Source organism: Artibeus jamaicensis, unplaced genomic scaffold (assembly GCF_021234435.1).
Source record: "Artibeus jamaicensis isolate MK-2021 breed Jamaican fruit bat unplaced genomic scaffold, CSHL_Jam_final scaffold_537, whole genome shotgun sequence".
NCBI lineage: Eukaryota > Metazoa > Chordata > Mammalia > Chiroptera > Phyllostomidae > Artibeus > Artibeus jamaicensis.
Window position 1 is genome coordinate 694,671 of NW_026522047.1, and position 25,062 is coordinate 719,732.

A 25,062-nucleotide genomic window follows, 5' to 3' on the forward strand; every position below is an offset into this window, starting at 1 on the left:
GCTGTGGTCTACACAGCCACAGCTCTTCAAGGGCTGGCAATGGGCCTAAGCAGCCCGGGAGGCAGGTGTCAGGATGCAGCCCCAGGGGGCCCACCCAGAGGTGAGGGGTCCAGGCAGGAGCCCTTAGGGGGCGGAACTGCTCCCTGCTGCTAGGAGGCAGCAGCCTGGGGGTGGCCGCACTCCAGACAGGCAGACGCCTGGGGCCACTTCTGCAGGAGCTGCCCATCGTGCTCCTGGGGTGCGGTGGGGATGGAGGGCAAGTCGATGACGCCCATCAAGACTTGAGAGGTGAGGGCGCCTGGAGCACAAGGGGCCTCCCGGGTGGAGCGCGAGAGCGAGTGTCTGTCTGGGGCGGCGCGGGCTCTGGGCCCGGGCCCTGCCCACGCGAGTGCTAACCGTGCGTGGGGCGCAGCTCCCCCCTCACTGTCACTGTGCCCAGCATGGACAGACTTGGCCCCTGAGTTCCCAAGGCTCCACCCACAGTGCGGAGCCCCGGTGGTCCCTCCACTGGGAGGCTTCTGTAGCTGAGGAGACCGAAGCTGACAGAAGCTTTGGGCACTCGGCACGGGGCCCCACAGAGACGCCCGCATCCCTGGGGAGGAGGGCAGCTGGAGGCCTTCCGGACAAGCTTGTCCAAACACTCCCCAGGGGGACAGAGAGCTAAAGAGGAGCCCTTTCCCCCCGGGGACAGGTCTGCACCTGGAGGGCCGTGGGATCCTGGCACCGTGAAGCCTGCACGCGGCTGGACGCCCACCCACAGGGTTGGCACCGCGAACCTGGTTCCGGTGTCATGGGCAAAAGGGAAGGTCACAGAGGGACTCCTGGAGGCACCAGGGTCCCGTGTCCTGGGCTGCCCATCTATGAGAGCCCTGAGTGGAAGTTCTGGAGCAGTAGCCCTGCCTGGCAGCCTCTGCGGCAAAGGGTCCAGAGGCCCGCTTTGCCGAGCAAAGGAGGGTCCAGGGTTCTTCCTCCGCATTTGGCCCCAACCCCAGTAGGCCCTGGATGCTGTCAGCGCCGCGAGGGTGTCACCTCCGTTGTGGCTGTAAAGACAGCAGTGTCCGCGAGGTGGCAGCACCAAAGTGATGCCCAAGGCAGCCAAGACTGGGGTTCGCCGGGCACGTGTCCCGGGTCCGCCAGCCCGATATCGCGGGTGCCCCAGGTCTGATAGCCCAGTGGCCGACGAGGGTCATCAGAGATGTGGGACACCTGTGAGCCACTGCGGCTCAGCTCCGGTAGTACCTGCAGCCCCTCGGTAACAGGTCCACCTCCAAGGCGGTCAACACCATGGTGTAGATCCTACATCATCGGTCCCAGTTCAGTGACAGAGAACAGGCAACCAGGTCCCAGGGCCGCCCATCCAGACAGTGGCCACCCCACCGAGGACGGATCCCACTCCCCAAACTCAGGGCCTTTGATTTCGCCAGTGTCTGCTTCCCAGGGAAAGTCTCAGAGCTCAGCAGACCCCCCGGGGCTGGGCATTAGCATCTCCATTCACAGGTGTTTGAGATGCTAAAGACCAGGGCCACTCCTCCGCCCCCCCGCTCTGCTGCGAGAGGTCCCGCTGCGTGCCGTGCCGGCTGAGCCGCCAGCTTGGGCGCAGCCAGCACTCCAGAGTCCTGGGGGATCCCAAGTCAGGGGTCGAGACAGGGCCAGTGTGTGGTGGCTGGGGTCCAGTTACCCGCCCTGTGCTCTTGGGTCAGAGCGCACGGAGGTGCGTCTCCCAAGTGGAGCGACTCTGCCCGCCCTGGAGCCCATGCTCTCTTGAGATTGGGATCCCAACAGTGCCCGAGGATCGTGACCTGGTGTCACCAAGGCCAGGGAGATGGGTGATAGTTTGAGCTCAAGAGGTAACCTAGCACCCCAGACCTGCGGCAGCCCCGGGTCTGGGGGCTACTTGGAGGAGCACAGGGACACTCTGGGGTCGGTCCCCTTGGTATGGGGCGGATTCCCAGCGCCCTGTGTGCTGCCCGGTTGGTTTGGTTTTGGAGACTGTGGCGGCCGCGAGGTGGCGGTGCCGGCTCACAGATCACGGTCCGCGGCTGCCGAGGGTTCGCCCGCGGCTTTGCCCGGGTCTTCCCGCCCAGTGTCGGGGGTTCGCCCGCGAAATGTCCCGGGTCTTCCCGCCCAGTGTCGGGGGGTTTGCCCGCGAAACATCCCGGGTCTTCCCTCCCAGTGTCAGGGGTTCGCCCGTGAAACGTCCCGGGTCTTCCTGCCCAGTGTCTCACGTTTGTCCATCCAATCTCCCAGGTCTTCCTGCCTGATGTCTCGGGTTCGCCCGCACAGCATTCTGGTTCCTTCCCGGGTCTGATACCGTGGAATCTACGAGGATCTCAAGGAGATGAGACCCTCATTTGAGTCATCCCAGGCTGCACAATGAAGTTGAGGGCAGGCAAGAAAGAACACTTGGAGCAGTGAAGGGCCCCATGCTTGGGGGACATGGGGCTCAGTCTCAGAGGTCGGCCCTTTCCACAGGGCCCCCTGTGGCACGGGGTCCTGGGCCCGACACTTCCCAGTGCAGGAGCTTTTCAGGGCCCTCCCCTTGTTTTGGGTACAGGCATCCTAGCTAATCCCAGCCCTGAACGGTGTGGAATCGGTTGTCGGTGTGGAGACAGCCACGGCCGCGTGGTGGCAGCCCTGACTCACACATCACTGCCCGCGCAGCCAAGACCGGGGTCCGCCTACCTCACGTCCCAGGTGCATTGAGGCCTAACACTGCAGTGGCCGACGAGGGTCATCAGAGATGTGGGACACCTGTGAGCCACTGCGGCTCAGCTCCGGTAGTACCTGCAGCCCCTCGGTAACAGGTCCACCTCCAAGGCGGTCAACACCATGGTGTAGATCCTACATCATCGGTCCCAGTTCAGTGACAGGGAACAGGCAACCAGGTCCCAGGGCCGCCCATCCAGACAGTGGCCACCCCACCGAGGACGGATCCCACTCCCCAAACTCAGGGCCTTTGATTTCGCCAGTGTCTGCTCCCCAGGGAAAGTCTCAGAGCTCAGCAGAGCCCCCGGGGCTGGGCATTAGCATCTCCATTCACAGGTGTTTGAGATGCTAAAGACCAGGGCCACTCCTCCGCCCCCCCCCCCCCCCCCGCTCTGCTGCGAGAGGTCCTGCTGCGTGCCGTGCCGGCTGAGCCGCCAGCTTGGGCGCAGCCAGCACTCCAGAGTCCTGGGGGATCCCAAGTCAGGGGGTCGAGACAGGGCCAGTGTGTGGTGGCTGGGGTCCAGTTACCCGCCCTGTGCTCTTGGGTCAGAGCGCACGGAGGTGCGTCTCCCAAGTGGAGCGACTCTGCCCGCCCTGGAGCCCACGCTCTCTTGAGATTGGGATCCCAACAGTGCCCGAGGATCGTGACCTGGTGTCACCAAGGCCAGGGAGATGGGTGATAGTTTGAGCTCAAGAGGTAACCTAGCACCCCAGACCTGCGGCAGCCCCGGGTCTGGGGGCTACTTGGAGGAGCACAGGGACACTCTGGGGTCGGTCCCCTCGGTATGGGGCGGATTCCCAGCGCCCTGCGCTCTGCCTGTGTGCTGCCCGGTTGGTTTGGTTTTGGAGACTGTGGCGGCCGCGAGGTGGCGGTGCCGGCTCACAGATCACGGTCCGCGGCTGCCGAGGGTTCGCCCGCGGCTTTGCCCGGGTCTTCCCGCCCAGTGTTGGGGGTTCGCCCGCGAAATGTCCCGGGTCTTCCCGCCCAGTGTTTTGCGTTCGCCCGCGAAATATCCCGGGTTCGACCACAGAACGGCCCGGGTCTTCCCGCCCAGTGTCCCGGGTTCGCCGCACATTGTCCCGGGTCTTCCCGCCCAGTGTCTCCAGTTCGTCTGCTCGGCACCCCTGGTCTTCCTGCCCTGTGTCCCAGGTTCGCCCGCTCCACGTCCCGGGTCCACTCATGTCTGATACCACGGTAGTTCCTTAGTGTCATCAGAAAGATGGGTGCTTGCCTGAGCCACCCCAGGGGATTCCTAGTCACAGCAGGCTGTGTGGTTAAAGTTGGGGAGGCAAGGGAGTAACGAGACAGCCTGTGCCTGGACGATGTGGAGCTCAGTCTCGGAGGGAGCCCCTCCCACAGAGTCCTGGGGGCTGCCCTGTCAAACACCAGAGGATTTCAGTGTCTCCCCCATCGCTTTGGGCGCCCTGCACCCGAGCGAATCGCAGTTCTGAGTGGTGCTGAGTCGTTGTGGGTGTGGAGACTGTGACAGCCACGAGGTGGCGGCCCCGACTGAGGCGCTTCTGGCTGCGTGTGGGGCTCAGCTTTCTCCTGATCTGGGGGTACCCCACGCCCATGCCTGGAGTTCCCCTACTAAGTTGTGAGTTTGTCCATGACAAATGATGGCTGTCAGGTTTGGTTGGTGGGACACCCCACACTTCCCGGTGGAGTTCACAGAGCAGAGGGTCTGCCCGAGCCCCCTCCAAGTTGCCACCCTCAGTCCCACGGAGTCTTGGTTCCTTGCCTAGGCACGACTGTCCCCATGGTTCCAACACCCTAGACCAGGCGGGCAAACCACATACAGCTCAGGATTCCAAGGCCTCCTTGCCACACCGGCAGTCACTCAGGGACTGGATAGCATTGGTGCCTTTGTTCCGTTCCCGCACGGGCAGAGCCTCAAGCCGGTGGACACTCGGCGGGCGCTGGGGATGAAGCTGTGAGGCTGCAGACGTGGTGAGGACGCGCTTGCGAGCCGTGGTGCACGGCGGGCGCGCTGCACCCACGGGAGGGGAACGTGGCAGTGTGGGGGACTTGGGGCAACCCAACCACAGTGGGAGACTGCCCCGCGGACACCGCTGTGGCCGCAATGGTCGCCGTCAAAGAGGCAATTGAGCCGGGGACTGGCCATCCACTGTAGCCTGCCTAGGACCTCCCCCCCTCATGCTTCCCTGGGCCGAAGCAGAGCCCAGAACCCCACCCACACTCCCCATGCGACTGTTCCCCGTGGACCCCAGGATGGAGGGCGAAGGTGCGGTCTCAACCACGGAGGCGGCAGAAGTGGCTTCAAGTGCTGCCCGAACCCCCGGGTTTGGCTGGAGCCCCCCACCCCCACACTGTCCACCAGCAGGGTGGCCACCCAGTGCTGGGAGGGCGAGGAGCGGCATACGTGGTCTGCCCTGAGGGGACCCGCCTTGTTTCAACTGGGGGGAGGGGGCGTTTGGGGACAATGCCCAGTCCTGTTTGCCGCCTGCGAAGGAAGGGTGCGGGGAGGGTGTCTTTGGAGAATTTCGGATCGGGTGAGGTACGTGCGCTGGGCCATCCCAGTTGGAGGTGGGACTGGCGGTGGCCCCAAACACGGTCCCTGCTCTGATTGGCTGGCGGGGTAGGGGCGGGAAATCTGGGCGGGGCCGCTCCAGTTAGAAAAAGCCCGGGCTAGGGCCACGGAACAGGGCGAGGGAGGGGGTGGGTCTGGGATGGGGAAGCCCGGGGGAAACTGGGGAAGCGGGGGTGCGGAGGGGTAACCAGGGAAGCTGGGGCACGGGGGAAACCAGGGGAAGATGGGGAACTGGGGTTCGGGGAAGTTTGCGTGGGCCAAGGATCACCTTGGAAATCTGGAGTCTGGCAGGAGAGGCCGCGGGCTGAGGGGCTGGCTGGGGCCTGGGAGCACAGTGGGAGGGTGGCGTGGGCTCCTGGAGGCAGGGCAGCATCGGTGTGGGGTGTGACGGGCCCCAGCTAGAGGTAGAGGGGAAAGAGGGGGGAGCCAGACATTCATCCCGGTCAACTTTGGTTTCAGGACGTGGCGGCTGGCGGACAAGGGGGAACTGGAGAGGGGTTCACACTGGGCCTGGGCCATGGAGTAGCTGGCAGCCACAGGCAGAGGAGAGGAGCGACCTGCCGGGCCAGGTGAGTCCCCTTCCCCTCACCGCCTCGCTTCCAGGACCTTCTGCCAGAAGGAGGTTCCCGGGAGTGAGGACAGCGAGGAGAAGTGGCTGACCCCCGGCAGGGCCGCAGGATGAAGGCAGAGCGTAAGCACAGGTGACACCGTCTCGGGGGGAGCTGAGACTGGGGAGGCTGGGGGGGGCTACGGGTCCACCCCAGGTAGAAAGCGCTTTGAGAGGGCAAGGCAGGACATGAGGCAGGGCTGCCAGTGAGGGAGGGGACGGGGGCCCGCAAACCTCCATCACTTGCGGGAACACTCCAGGCCCGGTCGGACAGGACAAGATGAGCGGGGGACTCAAATCACAGCAGGGTCCCCAGCCGCCACCACACCCACCGCAATTCACTCAGGAGAAGGTTCAGAAGGAGCTCTGGCCAGGCCGCCCAGGCCGGCGCCAGAGCCTCGAGGGCAGGAGAACGAGACTGAGGGCACAGTGCGCGGGCAAGCCCGCGGCGGGACGTCACCCGGAGGGGACGGCAGTCCCAGGCGCAGGCTCCAGAGATTTCTGCAGCGAGGAGGCTGCGGGGGCCCAACCTGTGGACGTGCCGTTCCCACGTGGCACTGTGGCCCAGCGGCTGGCGTGGGGACTGGTCACAGGTCTCTGTGTCCCTCCCCCGCACGCCTCTGGGACTGGCAAGGTAGACAGGTCAACACCAGGGGAGTCAAGGACACAGGCGAGACCAGACCAGGCGAGGCAGGCAGGGCAGCGTGAGTGAGGGGGGGAGGGAAGTCGGGGCACAGGCAGGGTGCGCGTGGCAGCCTGGCGGCAATCCGGGAGGGGCGCTGGCCTCCAGAGCCTGTGGCCAAGGCGTGGCCGCGGGCGGTGACGGAGCGGGGATCGGTGTCGCCGTACTCGGATTGGAGACCAGGTGAGTGTCCAGCCCGCTGGCCAGTCCGACCCCCCACCTGTGGGTTCTGCCCGCCAACCGTGACCCTCGCCACTGTCCCCAGCCAGGTCTCTAGTGGTGGTGACGTGCGTGCCAGCCACCGAAGGCCGGGCGCCAGGAGGTGCTCAGAGTGACATGACATGGTCCGGTGTGACGGTGAGGACAGTGAAGCCGTCCGGCCTTCCTGGTAAGTGCAGGGACAGGGCGTGGTCCCCAGACCGACGGCCCCGTGGTGACAGACTCCTCACTCCTGACCTGTCTTTTCTCCCGCAGGACATCTCGGCTGGAGCCGCGGGGAGCAGAGCGCCCAGCAGGTCTCTGTCTCTGTACTTTCTGGAAGGAGTCGACACAATCTCTGCTCTCTGGACCTCTAGAATCCTCAAGATGACAAGGTGGTAGCCCCTCCCAAGGGGCATAGGGTGGGGGGCACAGAGCGCGGGCCAGGGTCGCGCTCACTCCGTCCCCTCCCGCCCACAGAAATGGTGCTACCCAGCTCACGCCTGGGCCTTGGACCCCGGACTTCTTCAAGTCCTTCTAGCTCTGACTCAAGAAAATGCTGCACATGGAACCACCACACCCCCCGACTCAGGAATCGGCTCCAGAAGGTGGGCACAGGAGCCCCCCTTCGGGAAGCTGCCCCCCTCCCCGCCTGCCCTGGCCCCGCCCACACGTCCCACTCTCTCTGCAGGTTAAGTCAAGGGACCGAGACCCGCCCAGCACCACCTGAAGGGAGCGGCCCCGCGGCCGCAACACCACCTCCACAGCTGCCCCTGCCCACGCTGGAGACCACCGCCAGCCCGCCCCCATCACCACCGCACTCCCCCCCCCCACCTCCTCTTCAGACTTTTCTCTCGTCTCTTCATTTCTTCCTTTCTCTTCTCTGTCCCTTGCTCAGTGGGCTCAGGCCCCCGGGACTCTGCTCCCCCCACCCCCGATTCAATTTGCACTATTAAGTCGTTTGCACTGGTTGGGGTCCCGGACACGGCCTCGAGTTCCCTGAGCGTGTGTGTGAGCCAACTGCCGAGTGTGCCCGGCCCCTCTGGCCGGTGCCGCCCCTGCGACCCCCCACCATCCACCCTCTGGGGGTGACCGGGGGCGGTAGAGTGTGTGGGGCCCTGCCTGCCCCCCGCCTGGTCTGGGAGCTCTGAACACCAAGAGCGACGTGAAGCATTCCACGGTCCATCTCGCGTGTGTCCCTCCTCACCAGGGCTTCACCAGAAGCTCTGGACTCATCAATAAATCCGTTACAGCACTCTGGGTCTCCGCTCGTTCTTGGGGGGCTCCTCGGACACGGGAATGGGGTGGAGGACATGAAACACACAAGGGACACGGGAGGGGATGTGGGGGATGAAAACCAGTCGTCATTGGGTGGGGCGGGCAGCGCCAGGTCCCATGACTGTTGGGTGAGGCTGTAGGACCAGGGTCTCTGCTGGGAGGGGTGAGGGTGGGAGAGCACTCGGCTGTGAAAGGGTCCCCTCAGTCATGCCACACAGACCACCTCCTGGCTGGCACCCCAGGCCCTCCTACTCCTCGCCACACGTCCCAAGGGCCTGCTCTGGGGGAGCGGGCTTGGCGGAGGCTTGGGGGGGCAGTGCACCTCATCACCAGCCCTGCTGGTGCTCAGGGTCCTATGAGCCCCAAGCCCAAGGGGACACAGGGATGTCTCTTCCCCCTGCCCCACCGCCTTCCCACTGTGGTGGGTGCTGGGGGTCCGCTCAGCTCCAGGGAGGGGGGAGGGCTCAATAATAGCCAGGTGACAGCCAAACAGGGGGGGCAGGGAGGCTGACGGAGAGGGTGGTGATGAGTGAAAAGCGGAGGGAGAGGGGAGGGCGGGAGACGTGGGGACTGAGTGGAGGAGGGGAGGGGTACCAGAAGGGCTGTGGGTCCTGCCACGGTGGCCCTAAGACTTTGGGGTGTAAGTGCAGCCCCCACCTTGGTTTGCAGTCGGGAGGCTGGGCTGGGGCTCTGCCTCTGCGCCCCAGGCCCCCCGCCCTGGGCCCCTGCCGGAGCCGAGGCTGGAACTCCAGGAAGCAGCTGTTGGAGGCGAGCCTGGGGTCCCAGCCCCTCCTCCCCGCGCTCAGAGTCAGGAACCGCCTCAGCCCCAGAGAAAGACCAGACGGGGGGAGCTGAGGGGCACACCCCAGCCCTCCTCCCACAGCCCCCCGACCCTGTGTCCACCCAGGCTCCCCTCTGGGCTCCCTACCCCCCTGGCCATGTGGGCTACACGGGGACGGTCCCAGGCCAGCTGGGTGGTGGTCACCACAGTAAGCATTTGGGCATGGGCGATTCTGGAAGGCCTGGAGCTGCTGTCCTCGGGGTCTCTGGGTGCCCTGCAGGCGGTCACATCCTCTCCAGGCCACCGGCCAGGCCCACTCACCCAAGTGGGCTTCACAGGGGGTGAAGGGACCCATCCACGAGATATAAAGAGTTAGGGTTGTGAATGGCCTTTATTGATAAGCCCCGTCGCTTGCTGTTTGAGCTTCACAAAGTGAGGCTGTGAGGAGGAAAGCTGGGCAGCCAGGCAGTGGGTCCCACCAAGGTGGGCTGGGCGCCTCCTCCAGGGAACACAGGGAGTCGGGCCCCCTGAAGAGGGTGGGCAGCCCTCGGGGGTCCTGGAGTCAGCCGGGCCGGCTCCTTGGTGTGCTGTGGCCTCTTCTGGTCGCAGGGGACGCACGGTGCGCCCCGCATGCACCCCAGGGCTCCCACCTGGGCCCCGAGGCCCTGAGCGGGGAAAGCACACATCTGGGCTGGAATGCAGCGGGTGGGGCAGCGTCCCACACCCACCAGGGGGAATGCTGAGGCCCCAGCGCCCCCTCCCACCTGCCCTCGTCCAGTTCACAAGCCAGGGTCCACACTGGGTGGGGCGCTGTTTTTTTCCAGCATTCAGGGCTGATTCCAGGCTGTTCCTCCTGGAGCCAGAAGGGAAGGGGCCTGAGCGCCCAGAGGGGCCCCTGCAGAGCTGTGGGGCCACCCGCGGGGCTGGAGGCGGGTGGGGGCAAGAAGCCACAGGCCAAGGCCTGGCTCTGCAAACAGGCCGTGAGCCCCGCGCCTCGCCCAGGGCTGGGCAAATAGGCCCGCCCGCCCCTCGGAGCCCTCGGAGGAGCTGGGGCCTGCGGGTGGAATGTTTACCTTGGGCCCAGCCCGATTTCCTGCTTTTTAGAAAAGGGGCTTAGAGAGGGTTGTCAGACTGGCTCCTGGCGCCCCCACCACCCAAAGGCACTTTCAAAACGCCCCGAGCTGAGTTAAGTGTCGAGGAGCAAACAGGGGCTTGAATTTCACTTCCAAACCCCAGCCGGGGGCGGGGGGTGGAGGGGTGGGGGCAGGGGGCCCGGCCACCGGCGGCGGGCGGGAAGTCTGGGGAAAGGCATTTCTGAGCTGGGGGGAGACCAGGGAGTGGGCAGGGACGGCCACCCTCTCCCCCTTCAGGCTCCCAGCACAGAAGGGCCTGGTTGTCACACCTGGATTCTCCCCCGCCCCCGCCGTGCCCCTGTGTGGGGGCGCTCAGCTGGCCGGCCACCCGTCTGTGTCCAAGCGTGTCCCCTGTCTGTGTGTACTCACGCCTGTGTGTTCACACACATGTATCAACGTGTGTGCGTCCCTGTGCACCCCCATGTGTCCACACGTGCCCTTGTGTTCACACATGTCTGTGTGTTCGTGCGTGCCCACACGTGTCCACGCATGCCTGTGTGTTCACACGTGTGTCTGGGAGCACCTCTCGGCAGGGCCCAGGGGCCGGGTGCCCACAGCCGAGGGGCCGTGGCTGTCGGGGAGGGTCTCTCTCGGGGTCCCTCGCCGGCACACCGCAGGCACTGCTGTGGGTCCCGTTCTGCTCGGGAACACCCTGTGGGGCCTGCTGACTTGTGTGTGGCCCAGCCCTGTGTGGGACCAGTGTCCCTGGAAGGTGGACATGGGACTCTGCCTGTGTGTGTCTCCTGCCTCTGTGTGGGTTCGCCTCTCGGTCTGGATTTAATGACCCAGGAGCCCCCTCTCAATAAGATGGCGGACAGCTGGGGGGCGGGCGGAGTCAGGACCCTGCTGCTCCACTGAGTGGGGTCGGAAACAGGCCCCGGATACAAAGGAAATGAACCCCTGAGCCAGGCCGAGGGGGAGGCTCAGGCCCGAAGGTCTCGGAGGCCGCCTGAAGGCCCTCGCCCCAGAGCTGGAGCCGGGAGCCACTGCGCCGGTTTGAGACCCGGCCTGGGCTCAGGCCGGTCCTCCTCTGCGGGCACATGTGTGGGCTGTGCCCGACGAGCCCCAGGGAGCCAAGGGCCCAGCAGAGGCCGTGGGGCCCTGTGGGGGTCCAGAGCTTCTAGAAGGAGCAGGCCTGGCTCTGGCGCCCTGAGGCCCTGCCGACCACACCGGGCCGCCCCCAGCCCTTCTCCTCGCTGCCCCTCACCTCCCTCCCTCTCTGGACCTCTCCCCAGCCCGCACCTGGTGACATGGTTGGCCCTTTCCCAGAGGTGAGGGAACCAGCGGGGGCCCCTTCCTGGAAGCCCACCTGCAGGCCGTCCTGCTGGGAAGGGGCCTCCCCGGCCCCCACCCCCGCCCGCCCCAGCGCCATTTCCTGGAAGCGGTCACTGGATATTCTTTCTGCTCCATGTCAGCACTGAGCTCGCATGAAGCAGACACTGAGCCCCTTGTCCTCTGGGAGCCCCGTCACCGCACACCTGGCCGGACACAGGCGGGGAGCCCGGGCCCTCGGGGCCTGGGGCTGGACCTGCAAACAAACAGGGGCGCCAAGTGCAGGGGCCCCCGGTTCCCACCTCTGCCCAAAGCCCCCCGCGCCACGGGCCCCCGGCAGGGCAGGGGGGCAGCTGTGCACACTGGACTGAAAAGGGGGCAGGGCGGCGAGGATGCAGGGCCTGCTTCCCGCTTCCCAGAAACACAGGGCCCGGGGCTTCGGCTCGGTGGGAGCCCAGGGGGCTGGAGCCAGACGGGAGGGTGTGGTAGATTAGGACGGGGCCTCTGGACACCCCGCTCCCCGTGCACGCAGGGCTGGGGTGGGAGGAGAGGCCCCCAGGGCTTCGGAGGGTGGGGGCGACAAGCTGCGGCGGCTCGGAGCCTGTGGGTCTGGTATGCAGCCCGGAGGGGGAGGAGGGAGGCAGGATGGCGGGAAGACCATTCCCTGGGTTGGGGCCTGAACAAGGAGCAGGAGGAGGGAGAGGGGGTGGGGTGGCTGGGACGGCGGCCCAGAGGCCCAGCTCCAGACCCAACTCAGGGGCTCAGAGTTGCCTGGGCGGGGCTGCAGGGCTGGGGGCACAGAAGGGGGAGCAGGACCGGGAGGGGGCCCACAGATGCTCCCAAGAGAGGGCCCGGGTGCAGCCTGGGGGGCGGTGATTGCAGGGGGTGCCAGAGAAGACAGAGGTCTGGTCCCCAGTCTTAGGGGTGCAGGGGACAGGGTTTGGGGGGCCACTGGTTGGGGGAGAGTACAGGTCTAGACGCCCCCTCCCCCTCTTCCTCCTCTCCTGGGGAGACGTGCAGGGCTTCGGGCTCGGGGGGGAGTGGGGTCCCTTAGATTTGTTTATTCAGGCAGCTTTCGGGGCACGCCCTGTGTGTGCCGGGGGCCCCCAGAGCCAGAGAGGCACACAGGGCCCCAGCAGCACGCCGCGGGGTGGTGGTGCCACCTCTGTGTCAATACCGGGGGGGTCCAGGGTTCACGGAGCAGGACAGGCCTCCCGGGCTTCCACCCCACAGCCCGCACGCGGGCCTGCCGTCCTGGGGGACAGTGTCATGGTGCTGCCTCTGCCACCGTCCCTCCAACCCCAGCGCTCCACCAGAGAGTGAGGGTCCACGCACGGGCTCGGCCTCCACCCCTCCTCCCTCTGGAGGGGCTGGGGTGCAGGCCTATAGCTTGGGGGGCACAGAGTGGCCTCCGGGAGAGGCCTCAGGCTGAACACTGTAGAGGGGGCTCCCGTGGGCCCCTCCAAACAAGGGCCAGCCCTCCGCAGAGCCCTGAAAAGCCAGAGGGGACCCCCTTTCCTGTCCCCGCACTCTGGCTGGCCACTGGGACTTCAGGCCATGGGTCAGAGGGGGACCCCAGGAGCAGGGACTGTCCTCCGGGGGTCTCATCCCCAGCACCCTGCTGGGCAGGCTGCAACAGGAGGCCAGATGGAGGCCTGAGGGCCTCGCTTCCCAGCACCGGTGGGGTCCGGGAGGGGCCCTCGGCAGAGGGCACTGTGTCTGCCAGGCTGTAGAGCCCCTGAGGGGCCGGGCATGGTGTCCGGCTCGGGGGGCATATGCTCCCCGCTGGCACCCGAGACGGCTGGGGGGCCGCTTCTGCACGGCCACCACTGCTGCGGACTGTTCCGGGGAGGCAGGGGCGCCCGCCATGGAGCGCCCGCCCTCCTGAGAGCACGTCCCTTCCCTGGCCCCCAGGAGTGTTGGGCTGGATGGCAAAGGACACCTGGGACAGAGGACCTGGTGGCAGGGAGGAGACCGCCGCCCCTCCAGGGACCCAGCTCCCAAGGGGTTGGAACCCCTCAGGGTATGCTGAGTCGCCGCGTGTCCCTGGGTGCTGATCAGGGACAGGCCGGAGAGATGCCGCCGTGACTGTGGCTGTGGATGGCGTGTTGAGGGGACGGAGGGGGTCTGCTGCCCCCTACCCTGTTTTCCACTGTCAGCTCCGTGTTCACCAGCCTCGGTCACCCAAGAAGGGGGGTGAGCCCCCTGGGCCCCCAGACGGGTCCCTTCGGCCTGTCACCACCCGAGCCAAGCTCCCCTTAGCTGCCTGTCTGCTGTGTCCCCTCCTTCCCCAGGGCCTCAGTCCCCAACCCCCACCACCCCTTCCTCCCTTTCGGTCCCCTCCCCGGACCTCCAGCCCCCCTCGAGGGTGAAGGACCTCACCCCGGGGCACGGGGCAGAGGGCATGTGTGCCAAGAGTGGCCCCCGGGGACACGTGTCCGCGAGGCTGTTTGCAGTTCAGGAGGCGGCTGAGATAAAGCGGCTCTTTTCCCAGTTGGAACGCAGCCAAGGGGGCCGGGGGGCTGGGGGCCGCCCCGGGGTCAAGGGTAGGCCCTGCTCCAGGCCCCCCTCCCATGCCGCTCTGGTCTGGCGGGCGGTTGCACAACCAGGCCCCCACCACGGTGCGGTGGCCGGAGGCTGAGCACCCCCCTTGCCGTGAGATGGTCCCTAGTGGGACCGTCCCTTGGGTCTGCACCCAAGACCCCCCCCCCAGGTGGCTCCAGAGCACCTCGGGTGTTAGCCCGAGTCCCGCACTCGGGACTCCGTCGGGCAGCAGCCACCTAATTAAGGCCAGATTCCATGGGTCTTGAGACGTCGGTGGGCCCGACCCCTGCCCAAGGGCTGTCAGCCTGGGACAGACAATGGGAGGGACGGCAGCTGTCCTGTTGCCACAGTGTGAAGGAGCAGAGGGGCCGAGCTGGGGCCGGGTGGGACCCCAGGACGTGGAGCCCCCGAGCCTCAGGAAGGCCCGGGCCTCTCGGGCGGCGCAGGGGCTACCACTGAGGAGCCGCCCGGACCCCTGTTCCCAGCTGGGTGTCGGACCCAGGCAAGCGTGCTGGGCGCCACGCTCAGCACCACCGAGGAGGCCCGGGCCGGGGCGGGGACGTGGAGGCCGCCCGAGCTCCAAGGCCAGGAAGGCCCTCCGCGTCTCCGCCCCCTGCCATCCATCACGGGGGCTGTCATGCAGGAATGCGCCCCAGTCTGCACTCGCTCTGCCTGAGGCCCCTGCCGCCCCCCACCCCACTCCCCTGCCTGCCCCCTCCCACATTCCCTCCAGTCCTGGGGCCCCCCTGCTCCTGCTCCTGCTGCTGCCCTAGACGCCCCCTTTTCTGGCCTGGTCTTAGAGGGATGTGTGGGGGTGCACTCCTCCTTGGGAGCCCAGGGTGTGCTTGCTGGGTGTCTCAGAAAGGGGGTGCACAGACCCACCCAGCCGATTCTCCTTGGGTGGAGAGGGGCGGCCCACCCACCTCAGCCAGCTCCAAGGGCCTGTCGCTCCCACAGCAGCTCAGAGGGCTGGGGACTCCGTGAGCGAGGTGGTCTCTAAGTTCTGTCCCCCCACCCCCACCCCGGCCAAACACAGGGAGTGCTGAGAAGATTCTGGAGGCCCTGCCGGTCCCAAACGGGGGCTGCCCCTGCCCGGGGACCTCTGGAAACATAAGGTTTGAGGACAAAGGAAGGGCGGCCTTGGGGAAGCCCCAGAAAGTGGGCTTTTGCTGGGAGAGCCGGAAGCCTCCAGCTGACCCTCCGTGCCGCCCTGCTGCCCGTCACCCGTGGGGGCTGCCCAGCTGCTGGCCAGGGCCTTCGGCCTGTTTGGATGTTTGCCTCAGCTCCTCAGGGGGGCCCACCCCTTGTGCACCACACGTGTACCCGTCCCCACTCTTTTTCTTTGGACACTTGAGCTGACAGCGGTCTGGGAGGAGGAGTAGGCAGCCAGGTCTGTCCCGGTGATGGTCGCCCACAGAGGGCCCTGCGGGGGTGGGCCTGGTCCCTCCTGACCCAGCTCCTGTCCACTCCTTCATGGCTTCGGGGATGTTCCCCAAGAAAGAAGGCTCGTAAGGTCCCAGACTTGGGGTTCTCCGGCCTCCAGCTGCCAAAAAGCCTTGGGTCCCCGGTGGCCTAGCCGGGTCTCGGCTGTGCCCGAGAGCGGGGTGCAGGGAAGCAGGAGAGCAAGGCAGGTTGAGCATCAATGACCAGCCACACGGCCACACACCGGCTCTGGGGCTGGGGCCACACCCTGAACGGGCAGTGAGGAGGTGCTCTTGACAGCCCCCTGGAGCAGATGAGGAAACCGAGGCAGCGAGAGAAGGGTGTCCCGGAGTTCCCAAAGCCACTGTGGGAACCACCCAGGATGCGGGGCTGGCAGCCTCTCATCTCCAGGGTCTCTGCCCCTCTCTGGCTCTGCACTTGCTGGTGGGGGACTGAGGGGCGCGGACTGGGCGTCTCTGTCCCCCAGGACAAGGCAGCCCCACTTCCCACAGGGCTTGGGCTCTAAGGCCCATGCAGGAGGAACTTTCGGGAAGGTCAAAGGTTTCCAAGGTGGCGGCTTGTGGAGGAGGGCAGGTGTCTGCAATCCCACCCACTGCCCCCTCCCCACCCCGGAAGGAGGGTGCGGTCCGTGTGGGCTCTGAAACACCCCATGGAGGGCGAAGTCCGGGGCGCTGACCCAGAGCTCAAACAGGGCCTGCGGGCCTCCCGGGGGGCGGGGGCGGTAGCTCACCAAGTGAGGTAAAGGTGATGCAGCCGCCCCGGGGGCGAGCACCTTGTCCAGCCCGAGGGGCTCCTGCAGCCTGCCACCTTCCTTGCGAGGGTGGGGGGTGACCGCCGGGGGAGGGCCCTCTTGCTCTGAGGGCTCCCGGCCCTCGGGGCATTTCCGGTTCACACACCCCAGGCCTGCTACCCCCTCACCGACAGCCCCCACATGTCTGGGGGTTCCCTCTGTGCCCAGGATCGCAGCCCCTGTGCACAAGCCAGGCTGGGTGGCCTGGTTGTTCTGGCAGTTCTGAGGTGGGCCCAGCGCTGGGGGCCGTGGACGCCCGTGAGAGACACAGGAAGCTGTGGGGTGGGGGTGCGGGGCGCTGAGCCCAGCCACAGGCGGGGGAGATGTTCCCCAAAGCCAGCTCTGCCTTCCCCCAACCTGCCCCACGGCGCCAGGGACAAGAAAGGGTGTGTGGTGCACTCAGGGCAATATCACCTTGCTTCTAGAAACTTCTCAGGGCACCGTCAAAGCTCCAAACCCCCGGGCTGGCCGGGTTCCTTGCTTGGGCTGCCTTCAGGATTCTCGGGGCTGCCTTAGCAGGGACTGTCCTGCGGAGGAACCCCACAGAAAGCCCCTGAGCCTTCGGTTCCAAGGCCTCGGGTGCAGACCTTCGCAGAAAAGCAAGAAGCAGGGTGGGAGGGGAGCGGGCCCCGTGGAAGACACTGGCCAGGGACGGACGGATCGAGCCAGGGACCCCCGGCCACCCCTAAGCTGGCCTGGCCCTGGAAACAGAATCACCTGCGGAGGGAAGGCCACCTCTCAGACGCGAGAGCTGGGCCTCACGTCGATGTCCCCAGCTCTGGGTGGCAACAGGGTACCCAGCCTCCAAAGCCTTCTGGCCAGGAAAGGCCCTGCCCTGGCTGGCCTGGGAGGTGTCCACAGGGGGTCTGGGGCAGCTCTGGCTGGGAGACCCCCACACTGCCCACCCCCTCTCTCTGTGGATCCAGGGCCATCAGAGAAGCGCCAGCAACAGTGTTTATTTTCAAGTGACATTTTTAAGAAAAACAGCTTCCCCCAAATGCTTGACCTCGTGTCTGGAATGTGGGGAGGTCAACAGCTGTCCACTCCCCAGACCCTGCACAGCCCCTGATGGCGGGCAGGGGCCGAGGGGGCCTCCTAGGGGACCCAGGCCGTACGTGGTCAGAGCGTGGAACCCGGCTCTGGGCTCCATTCCCAGTCTCGCTGTGTCCCCAGCAGGACGCTGACACCCACCACCCCCCGCCCCGAGGCCCCTGCAGGGACGGCTTATCTTGGCCGGGGCCCCATCGCCCAGGGCCTGGGGTTCTGGGACCTGGCTCCCGGTAGCACGCGCCACACTCCGGGGCTTCCGTTCCTGCTGGGCTAACAGCTTGTGTCCCCCTCAGCTGGCAGGCAGCTGGCCCCAACCCTCTTGTCCTCCTTAAAGCCCCCACCTCCGGGATGCCCTCCCGGGTAGCTCAGCAGGGTCTGCTCTTGGGGAGCAGCAGACGGCCCCCAGGCCCTCAGCCTGAGGCTGGATCAGTGCATGGCACCCGAGGATGAAGATCGCTGGGGGGTGGGGGGGCAGCTGCCTTGCTGACGCCTGCCCTAGGTGATTCCCCGAGCCCCTCCCTCGCCCTGGGACAGTCAGGGGCTCTCAGACCGAGCTCATGGCCCCGGGGGGGGGGGGTCAGTCAGACCCCCTTGGCTTGTCCTGCCTTGGGGGGGCCACCATCAGAGAGCAGCCCCGCCCAAGCCCTGTCCCCAGCTATGGCCTGCCCTCCCCCCCACAGGGAGGCCTGGCCCCGGGGTCCCTGACAGCCTGCTGCCGAGGGGAGGAGGCGCCAGCACGGCCCCCAAACCCCGCGGCTTCCTGTCTCAAAGCACTAAAGGCCGCAGGTCCCGGGACATCAAAGGCCCGGGAAGCTCATTGTGCTGAATTAAGTGTCGATGAAGCAGAGGCATGTGGCTTGCATTTCCACAGGCCCGCCCGCCCCGCCCGCCTGCTTCTCGGGAGGGCTGGGGTGAGGACGGCGGCGGGAAGGCGGGCGGGAGGGTGGCCCGCCGGAACTGGCCCCCTCTGTTGCCCCCCCTGCCCCGGGAGGAACAGCACTCAGCAACCCCTGCAGGCAAACCTACTTTGAGCCCCAAAGGGAGTGGGCTTCAGCCCACACATTCTTTAGGGGGGTCGGGTGGGTGCTGCCCACCCCCGGGGCCTCCTCTGCTGCCGGGTGGGCAGCTCTGAGTGTTTGCCAGGCCCGGGGCCCTCAGGGGCTCCAGGCCAGGACGGCCTGGCCTTCAGCCACCCTGCCCTGTGCCCCTCTGAAGGCAGGGCTCAGCCCTCGTGCCTGGGGCAGGGGGAGCTGGGGGCGGACAGACAGACAAAGAGCCAGGAGCTCCAACCCCCTAAAGAATGTGTTGGGTGGGGGACAGGTAGGGGAGGCCAGGGGGAGGCAGCGGTGGAGCCCCCGAGCCCAGCCCCGCCTGCCCCCTCCCTGTTCTAAGTGGTGGGACCTCCGGCAGCTGCCCTGCTTCCAGGGGCGGGAGGCGCTGGTGCAGGGAGTGGGGGCTGGGGCCGGGGGCCCACCGAGGGGGCCGGAGGAGGGGCGCCCAGGAGTCAACGACCCAGGGCTTTATCTCGGGTCCCTTTGCAAAGCTGGCTGAGCAAACAGGGGAGGCAAGGGTCGGGGAGACAGGGCTGGCGGCCCCCCCGCCGCCCCCTCCGCGGCAGTGCCCTGCATTCCCGGTCAAAATCCAGCTCACATGTGCCCCCTTGAGGACCCAGTGTTCCCAGAGGCCCAGGGGCCCCTCACCTCTGCCCGCCCCCACTGATGCCCCAGCCCCAATTTCCTCTCTGCCCGGGCAGCGCCCCCCACCCCCCACAGGAGGACTGAGGGCTTCTCCCGCGCTGCCGACCCACTTGGGCCTGGTGGGGGGCAGCCGAATGTGTCCTCCCCCGAGACCCCTCTGCTGGACCCAGTGACTCGGTTTACCCAACGGCACCAAAGCCCTGGAGCCCTGCTGGGTCCGAGTTTCGGGGGGAGGTGCACTTCCTTCGGGAAGGGCCCGAAACCCCAGAGGGGGGGAGAGCAGAGTTGAGGCCGGAAGGAGCCGCGTGGGAAGCCGTGCAGGCAGGGCTGGGGGAGGGGCGGCGAGGGGCCCCCGGCCCCTCCGGCAGCTGCCGGCTTATCCGGCTCTTTGCCCCAGTGCAGTATCCACCACAATCAATCATGGGGGCCTCGGCCCGGGGCTGAGACAGCTGCGGCTCCAGAGGGTTCCCAGGGGCTGGACCCACCAGACAGCGGGCTCAGCCCCACCCCCGAGGGGCGCCCCCTCCGAGGGCCCAAACTGGAGGGGCCGGGCCCAAAGAGGCCACAGGGCAAGAGAGAGCATGGGGGCCCTGCAAGAGGTGGTTTGGGGAGGGGCGGCGGCCTTTGGCTTCCCAGGCTCTCAATCCCTGAAAGCTGGTCACACTGGGAGCCCCCGGGCTCCGTCTCTGGTCCTGGGGCAGGCTGGGGGCCGACCCCTCACCCCCGGGGTCAAGGCCTGGGATGAGCGGCTGGACAAAGGGGGCGGGCGGAGGGACCGGGACAGCCGCCTCCTACACTCTCCCACGGGCGCAGAGAGCCCTCGCCTGCCCACCGGGCCCGCCCGGCACCCCGCACCCATCTTCCCTCTCTCTAACCCCCTCCAGCTTCTTCCCAGTGCTCCAGGCACTCAACACATTTTCCAAATTCTCGGGCCACTGCTGCTTCCTCCTCAAATTCCTCGCCCCCCCCACCCCTGCCCCAGCCCCAGCCCCACCATGGGAAAGGCCACTGCTGCCCGGACACAGGCTCCGTCCTGGGCGGGGCGGGGGTGGGGGGAGCAGCCGGCTGGTCCCAGCAGCTGGGAGGTGTGGGGGTGCCAAGGGGAAGAGCCCAGATTACGGGGGCGTCATGGGAAAGCTGTGACGGCGTGCTCCCAGAGCCCCTCCGGCTTTCGGCCCGGCCGCGCCCTCTCGGGGTTTCTGGCCTCGGAGCGGCTCTGGAGGGAGGGCGGGCGAAGGGGCGCTGCCAGGAAGGCCCGTGGGTCCGTGCGCCGGTGCGTGGGCCGAGCGCGGCCTCTGGGAGCCCCGAGGCCTGCCCCCGCGGGCTCGGAGGATGCGGCCCTGCCGAGCCCCACACGCCACACTGATGTCCACGCCCCCCCCACCCCCGGGAAGGGCCCAGGGTGCGGGCTGCTGCAGGGCAAGGGAGCGGGCGGCCCTGGTGGGGGCCCCGCAGCCCAGGGACACACGACGGCGGCACGTGGCCGCACGGTCGGCCCATGCGGCACAGCTGGGCCTTTCTGAACAGCGGGGTGGGGGGGGCAAGCCGGCACTCTGGTGTCCCTGCCGCGCCGGTGGCCCTCTTCGGACCTTGACCCTGGCCTCCCCTGGCTGTGCCCAGGCCCCGTCCCCTCTCGGCCCCAGTGCCATTCTCCAGCACCATCTTCTCTCTCGTCTCCCCGGCTCTTTCCTCACAGACCATCAGAGCCCCGGCTCCTGCCACAGGCACAGGAGCCCAAAGCAACGCAGGCCAGTCCCCAGTCCCAGGCCCCTTCCCTGGCCCCAGCCTTGAGAGCTTTGGTGCCAGGACCTCGGCCTCTCTCTGGGCCGCCCGTGCCGGTCTCTACCCCGTTGCTTCCCTAGCCGGCCAGCCAGCTCTTTGGCTGGACGACGGCTCCAGTGTCTGGCGAGGCAGGAGCGTGGGGTCCCGAGCACTCCCCCCGGGGCGCGTCCTCAGCTCTCGCCCGCAGGCCGGCACGTACCTCTGCCCCCGTCAGGGCCCAACCGCTCTGCACAGGGACGGGGGGCAGGGAGGGGTCATGTCAGGAGGGGAGGGGACAGTCCCCCGGTGCGAGCTACGGTGGGCCGGCAGGTCAGTGACCAGAAGCTGGGAAGTTCCGGGGTGCCCCCTCGCTGCCCTGGGTCTCGCAGGCGACACTGCCCAGCAGTCAGGACGGCCACAGCAGGCGCCCCTGAGCTCGGCCCTTTGTGCTTTATTGTGGCAAAACGTGGACCACCGAGCCCGCCATGGAGCGTCCGCAGGGAAGGTCACGGGTGTGCGGCGCGCTCACGCCCCCGCGCCACCACTGCCCGTCTCTCCCTGACGCTTCGCCCTCCCAGACGGGAGCTCCTTGGACTTCACCCCAAGGGCAGATGAGGGATAGGCAGCTGCTGCGTGTCTCGTAGTGGCTGTCGGGGACAGTCGTCCACTGGTCTCCTAAAGGTCCCGTGGAGAACACGGGGCAGCCTGACGCTGGGCAGGCAGACCGGGGACGTGGTGGGGTGGCCCGTGGGCCCCAAGCTGACCTGTCGGCCAGATGAGGCCCGGCCCACTGCCCACCTGCTGGCCAGAGGGTCCCACCGCTTGACAGCTAAGGGGGTTTCACCTTCCAGTCTCTGGTTGTCGTTAGCTGGGCCCGGGCGGGAGGCAGACCCTGCAGCCAGCGAGGCTCGCGAAGGGCCACCTGGACCTCATTATTCTTAAGTGGTTGGGCCTGTGAGTGTGGGGGAGGGGAGGAAGAACTGCCCGCCCCACCCCCTCCCCCACACGTTGGGAGCTCCTCACGGAGTGGACGGAGCCAGGCCCCCCAGAGCCTGGAAGGGGGGTCTGCAGGCAGCCTGGTCCAGCAGGGGGATGGTCCACAGGACGTCGGGCCCCCAGCCCTTCCCAGGATCCTGGGGGCCCTGGTCCTTCCCGAAGGTACGCCGGGGACTTTGCAGTCAAGGCCACCCCCAGTGCCTGACCCTGGGAAGGGCCCTCCGGGCTCTGCCCCCGCCGTCCTCCTGAGCCCGGAAAGCCCCCCAGCCAGGAGGGCGCTCAGGGGACGCTGCACCAGTGAGCTGTGGCCTCAAAGGGTCCCCTCAAGGGTCACATCAGCAAGCGCCCTCGGCTTCCGGGAGGCTCCCTGGGTGCTGCGTGGGAAGGGACCGTGGTCTGGGTGGGGGGCCCCCCTAGCGTGAGCCAGGGCGAGGCTCCCAGCTCCCACCCGTGTGGATCAGGGGCCTCGAGGGCCCGCACTCTTGGCTTCGGGTGGGAGACAGGCTGCCTGGCGGGGCTCTGTGGACCTGGGGACCACACCCAGGCAGAGGGTCCTGCACACATGCCCACCCATGTTCCCCTGCGTTCACTCCAGAGTGCGGAGGAGGGTCCCGGGCACGTGGTGGGGTGGCCCATGGGGACGGGCAAAATGGCCACTGGAGAAGGGCGGGCAGGCCGGGAGGGGCGGCACGTGGACCTGGCGGGGGGGTGTGCGGCCGGGCCCTCGGTGTCCTTACCCGGTGCTTTTACCCTCCGAGTCAATGAAAACACGGTGAGTGAAGCAGGAACAGGCAGGGCCAGGGGGACGGTCGATTCTCTCCTTTCTGACTAATCCCTTTGGCTTAGGGTTTCCCGGCCTGGACAGCCTGTCCGCGGGGAAGGCTGCCCAAGGGCACGTGGGCATCCGTCCGGGGACATCCAGGCAGCAGCCAATCCCTGGCCTCCCTGGGTGCACCCTTCACTTTCCCCAGGCGGCGGCCGACCGGTGGGGGAGCAGCCGCCGCGGTCCCCGAGTCGGGGAGAGATGGTCCAGGACAGACTCGGGGTAGGGACTGGTGTGGGGCTGTGAGGGACTGAGGAGCACCGGCCAGGACAGAGGACCTCTTTATCATCCCCTGGCCAAGCCACGGAATGCCACCTCTCCCCCTAGCCCCCAGCAGCTACCTGGAGACCCCCCTGGGCTGGAGCCAGCATGGCCACCACCGCATCTCGGCTGTCTAGCTCGGGACAGGTCAGTCCCCAGCGGCCCGGGCTGCCACGAGTCCTCGAAGAGCCTCAGGGTCGTGCCGGGCACAGGAGCGGAGTGGGTGGAAGGCCTGGCGTGGGTGTCGGGGTGCCACCCGGGCTGGCTGGGACGCCCGCCCTGGAGGAGGGGGCTGCCCTCGTGGCCACGTGCCCAGAGCCCCCCCGGTGGGCTACGGGCACCAGAGTCCTACCTCGTAACACCCACCCCCCGGAAACACCCCCACGCCCCCAGCCGGGCCCCGGGCCTTCCCGCAAGGCCCAGGGAAGAGCCCGCCTCTGACCCCCAGTGCCGCCCCAAGTGTACATGCATCTCCCCTGCCAACCCGGCTTCCCAGGGAGCAGAGCCTGGCGCTGTCTGCCCGCCCCAGGCTCACGGGGCCTGGAGGGAGCCCTCTCTGCCGATGAGCTCACTGGACACGGGGCTGCGGCCAGGCCCGCTCGCAGCCTGACTGACCTTTGGGGGTCAGCGGACCTCCCAGGGGGTGCGCCCCTGTGTCCCCTCCTCTAACCCCCCGGCCCGACCCCACGGGGCCGGGAGTGTGGAACGAGGCAAACCACTGGTGCCTGGGTCCTGCCTCCCCGCCTGGGTCCGGAGGCCACAGCGGAGCGGCGTCTGTGTCTGGGCCTTTCTCCGGGGGTCCTCCAGCCCCAGCCCAACAGCCAGGGGCAGGGCGGGGGGGGCTGCCGCCCACCGAGCGCGGGGCCCACACTGCCCTGGACATCCTTGGGTCCTCCTTGTCCCGAGGGGTCAGCTGGGAATCCTGGGAATGGAAAGGGGATGAGGGAACGGCCCTGGGTTTCTAGAAGGTTCTGACTGAGTTTCTCTACACCGCTGAGCCCGCTGGGACGAGGACCCCTTCACCTGGGCACCCACCTCTGGCCGTGGAAGAGCACCGTGCCCCAGTCCCCAGCCCCCGTCTCAGTCACCTCTGAGACAACCGCCCTCCCGAACCCGCCCCTCCCCACTCCTCTTGAAGGGGACAGAGCCGGGGAGCGCGGCCCAGATCGCCCAGCCCCCTCTGGGCGCCACACACGCTGGCTGCACTCCCACCCCACCGGCCTGGAAGGGCAGACACCGGTCGGCTCTTGTGCCCTGCCCGCCTGCCTGCCGCCCGGCGCGGCTCGGGGGCTGAGGGTCTGGGCACGGCAGCGCCACGGCGGAGATCAGGGGCCGCGCTGTTTGGCCATGCACACAGCACCCTCTGTCCGGCCCATGTCCGGCCCCTGCTCTGGCCGCGGCCCCTGTGGCAAAGGTCCCGCTCCCCCGAGCCCTCTCATTTCCACTCTCATGATGTGTCCCCTTCCCCAAGGTCCCAACCAGCCCCCCCCCCAGACACCCGCCCTTCCAAAGCCCCCTCACCTGCGTACCCTCTCCCTGTGCTCCGCCTCCCAGAACCTTCTGCCTCCTTCCTGGTCCCGTCTCCACAAGGGTGAGAGGGACGGCGGGAACGCAGGCTCCTGCGCCGGGGCCCGGGACGCTGCTGGCCACCTCCCAAGGAGGCTCGAGGAAGTGGCCCTGTGGGTGGCCCTGTGGGTGGCAGTGTGGGTGGCCGTGTGAGTGGGTGGCCTGGCCCAGAGCAGCGAGAGTCTCCGCCGCAAGTGCGTGTCTTGGGGTGGCCTCGCCCTTGCAGCCGGGCAGGGCCCCCTCAGGCGGGGGCTTCCCCGCCGGCGCGGAGTGTCCTGGCCCGAAACAGCGCCCCACGTGCTGGCGGCTGCGGGCAGACAGAGCGGGGACTTGGCTGGGGCTTGGCCCCCGAGTGCGCGCTGCTGTGCCTGACCGTGTGAACACGGGGTCCCCATGGTGGCCCTTGGGCCACCTTGCAACCTCAGCCAGGCCTTCGGGAACCCCAGTGGGATTGGACACGGGGCCCACAGAAGCACGGTTGGACTGGGTGTCCAGGAGCAACTCAGCGACTGGCAAGGCGGCCCAGGCCTCACTTGAACAGGGTCCCATCCCAAGGGAAGAGCTGGCCTGTGGTCTGGGCCGGGCTGCCCACTGGGCTGCAGGCGGGCCTGGGGGGTCCCCTCTCTGCAGTGGGTGCACGTGCGCCTGGTGGACGAGGCACCAGGCCCAGGCAGGAGGGGAGGAGAGGGCACCCTGGCTACTCTGCTTCCTGCAGGGCATGGAGGGCTGGGAAGCATGAGAGCCCCTGGGGGCGTGGCGGCATGGCAGGGGGTCTGCGTCGGGCGAGGGCCTGTGGAACTGCACCACGCACCGCCGGCCCGGCTCTCTGGGGGTTGCAGAAAGCGCTGACCCGCTGAGCCTGTGGCCAGGTCCGGACAGAACAAGAAGGAGCTCGCTGACTGGCCCTGGGCACTGCTGACCC

At 67.7% G+C, this 25,062-nt stretch overlaps 1 long non-coding RNA gene across 2 annotated transcripts; it reads left to right on the forward strand.

Annotated features, from left to right (window-relative positions):
* The first annotated feature begins 5,501 nt into the window (after positions 1 to 5,501).
* On the forward strand, positions 5,502 to 8,000 carry LOC119057544 (uncharacterized). 2 transcript variants are annotated; one of them, XR_005084110.2, is made up of 5 exons: positions 5,502 to 6,730; positions 6,817 to 6,935; positions 7,022 to 7,140; positions 7,226 to 7,353; positions 7,437 to 8,000. It is a non-coding gene; the product is annotated as an uncharacterized LOC119057544 (long non-coding RNA). The 2 variants fall into 2 exon arrangements; XR_005084109.2 differs by having other exon boundaries at positions 5,503 to 6,730; positions 6,813 to 6,935.
* Positions 8,001 to 25,062: the final 17,062 nt, after the last annotated feature.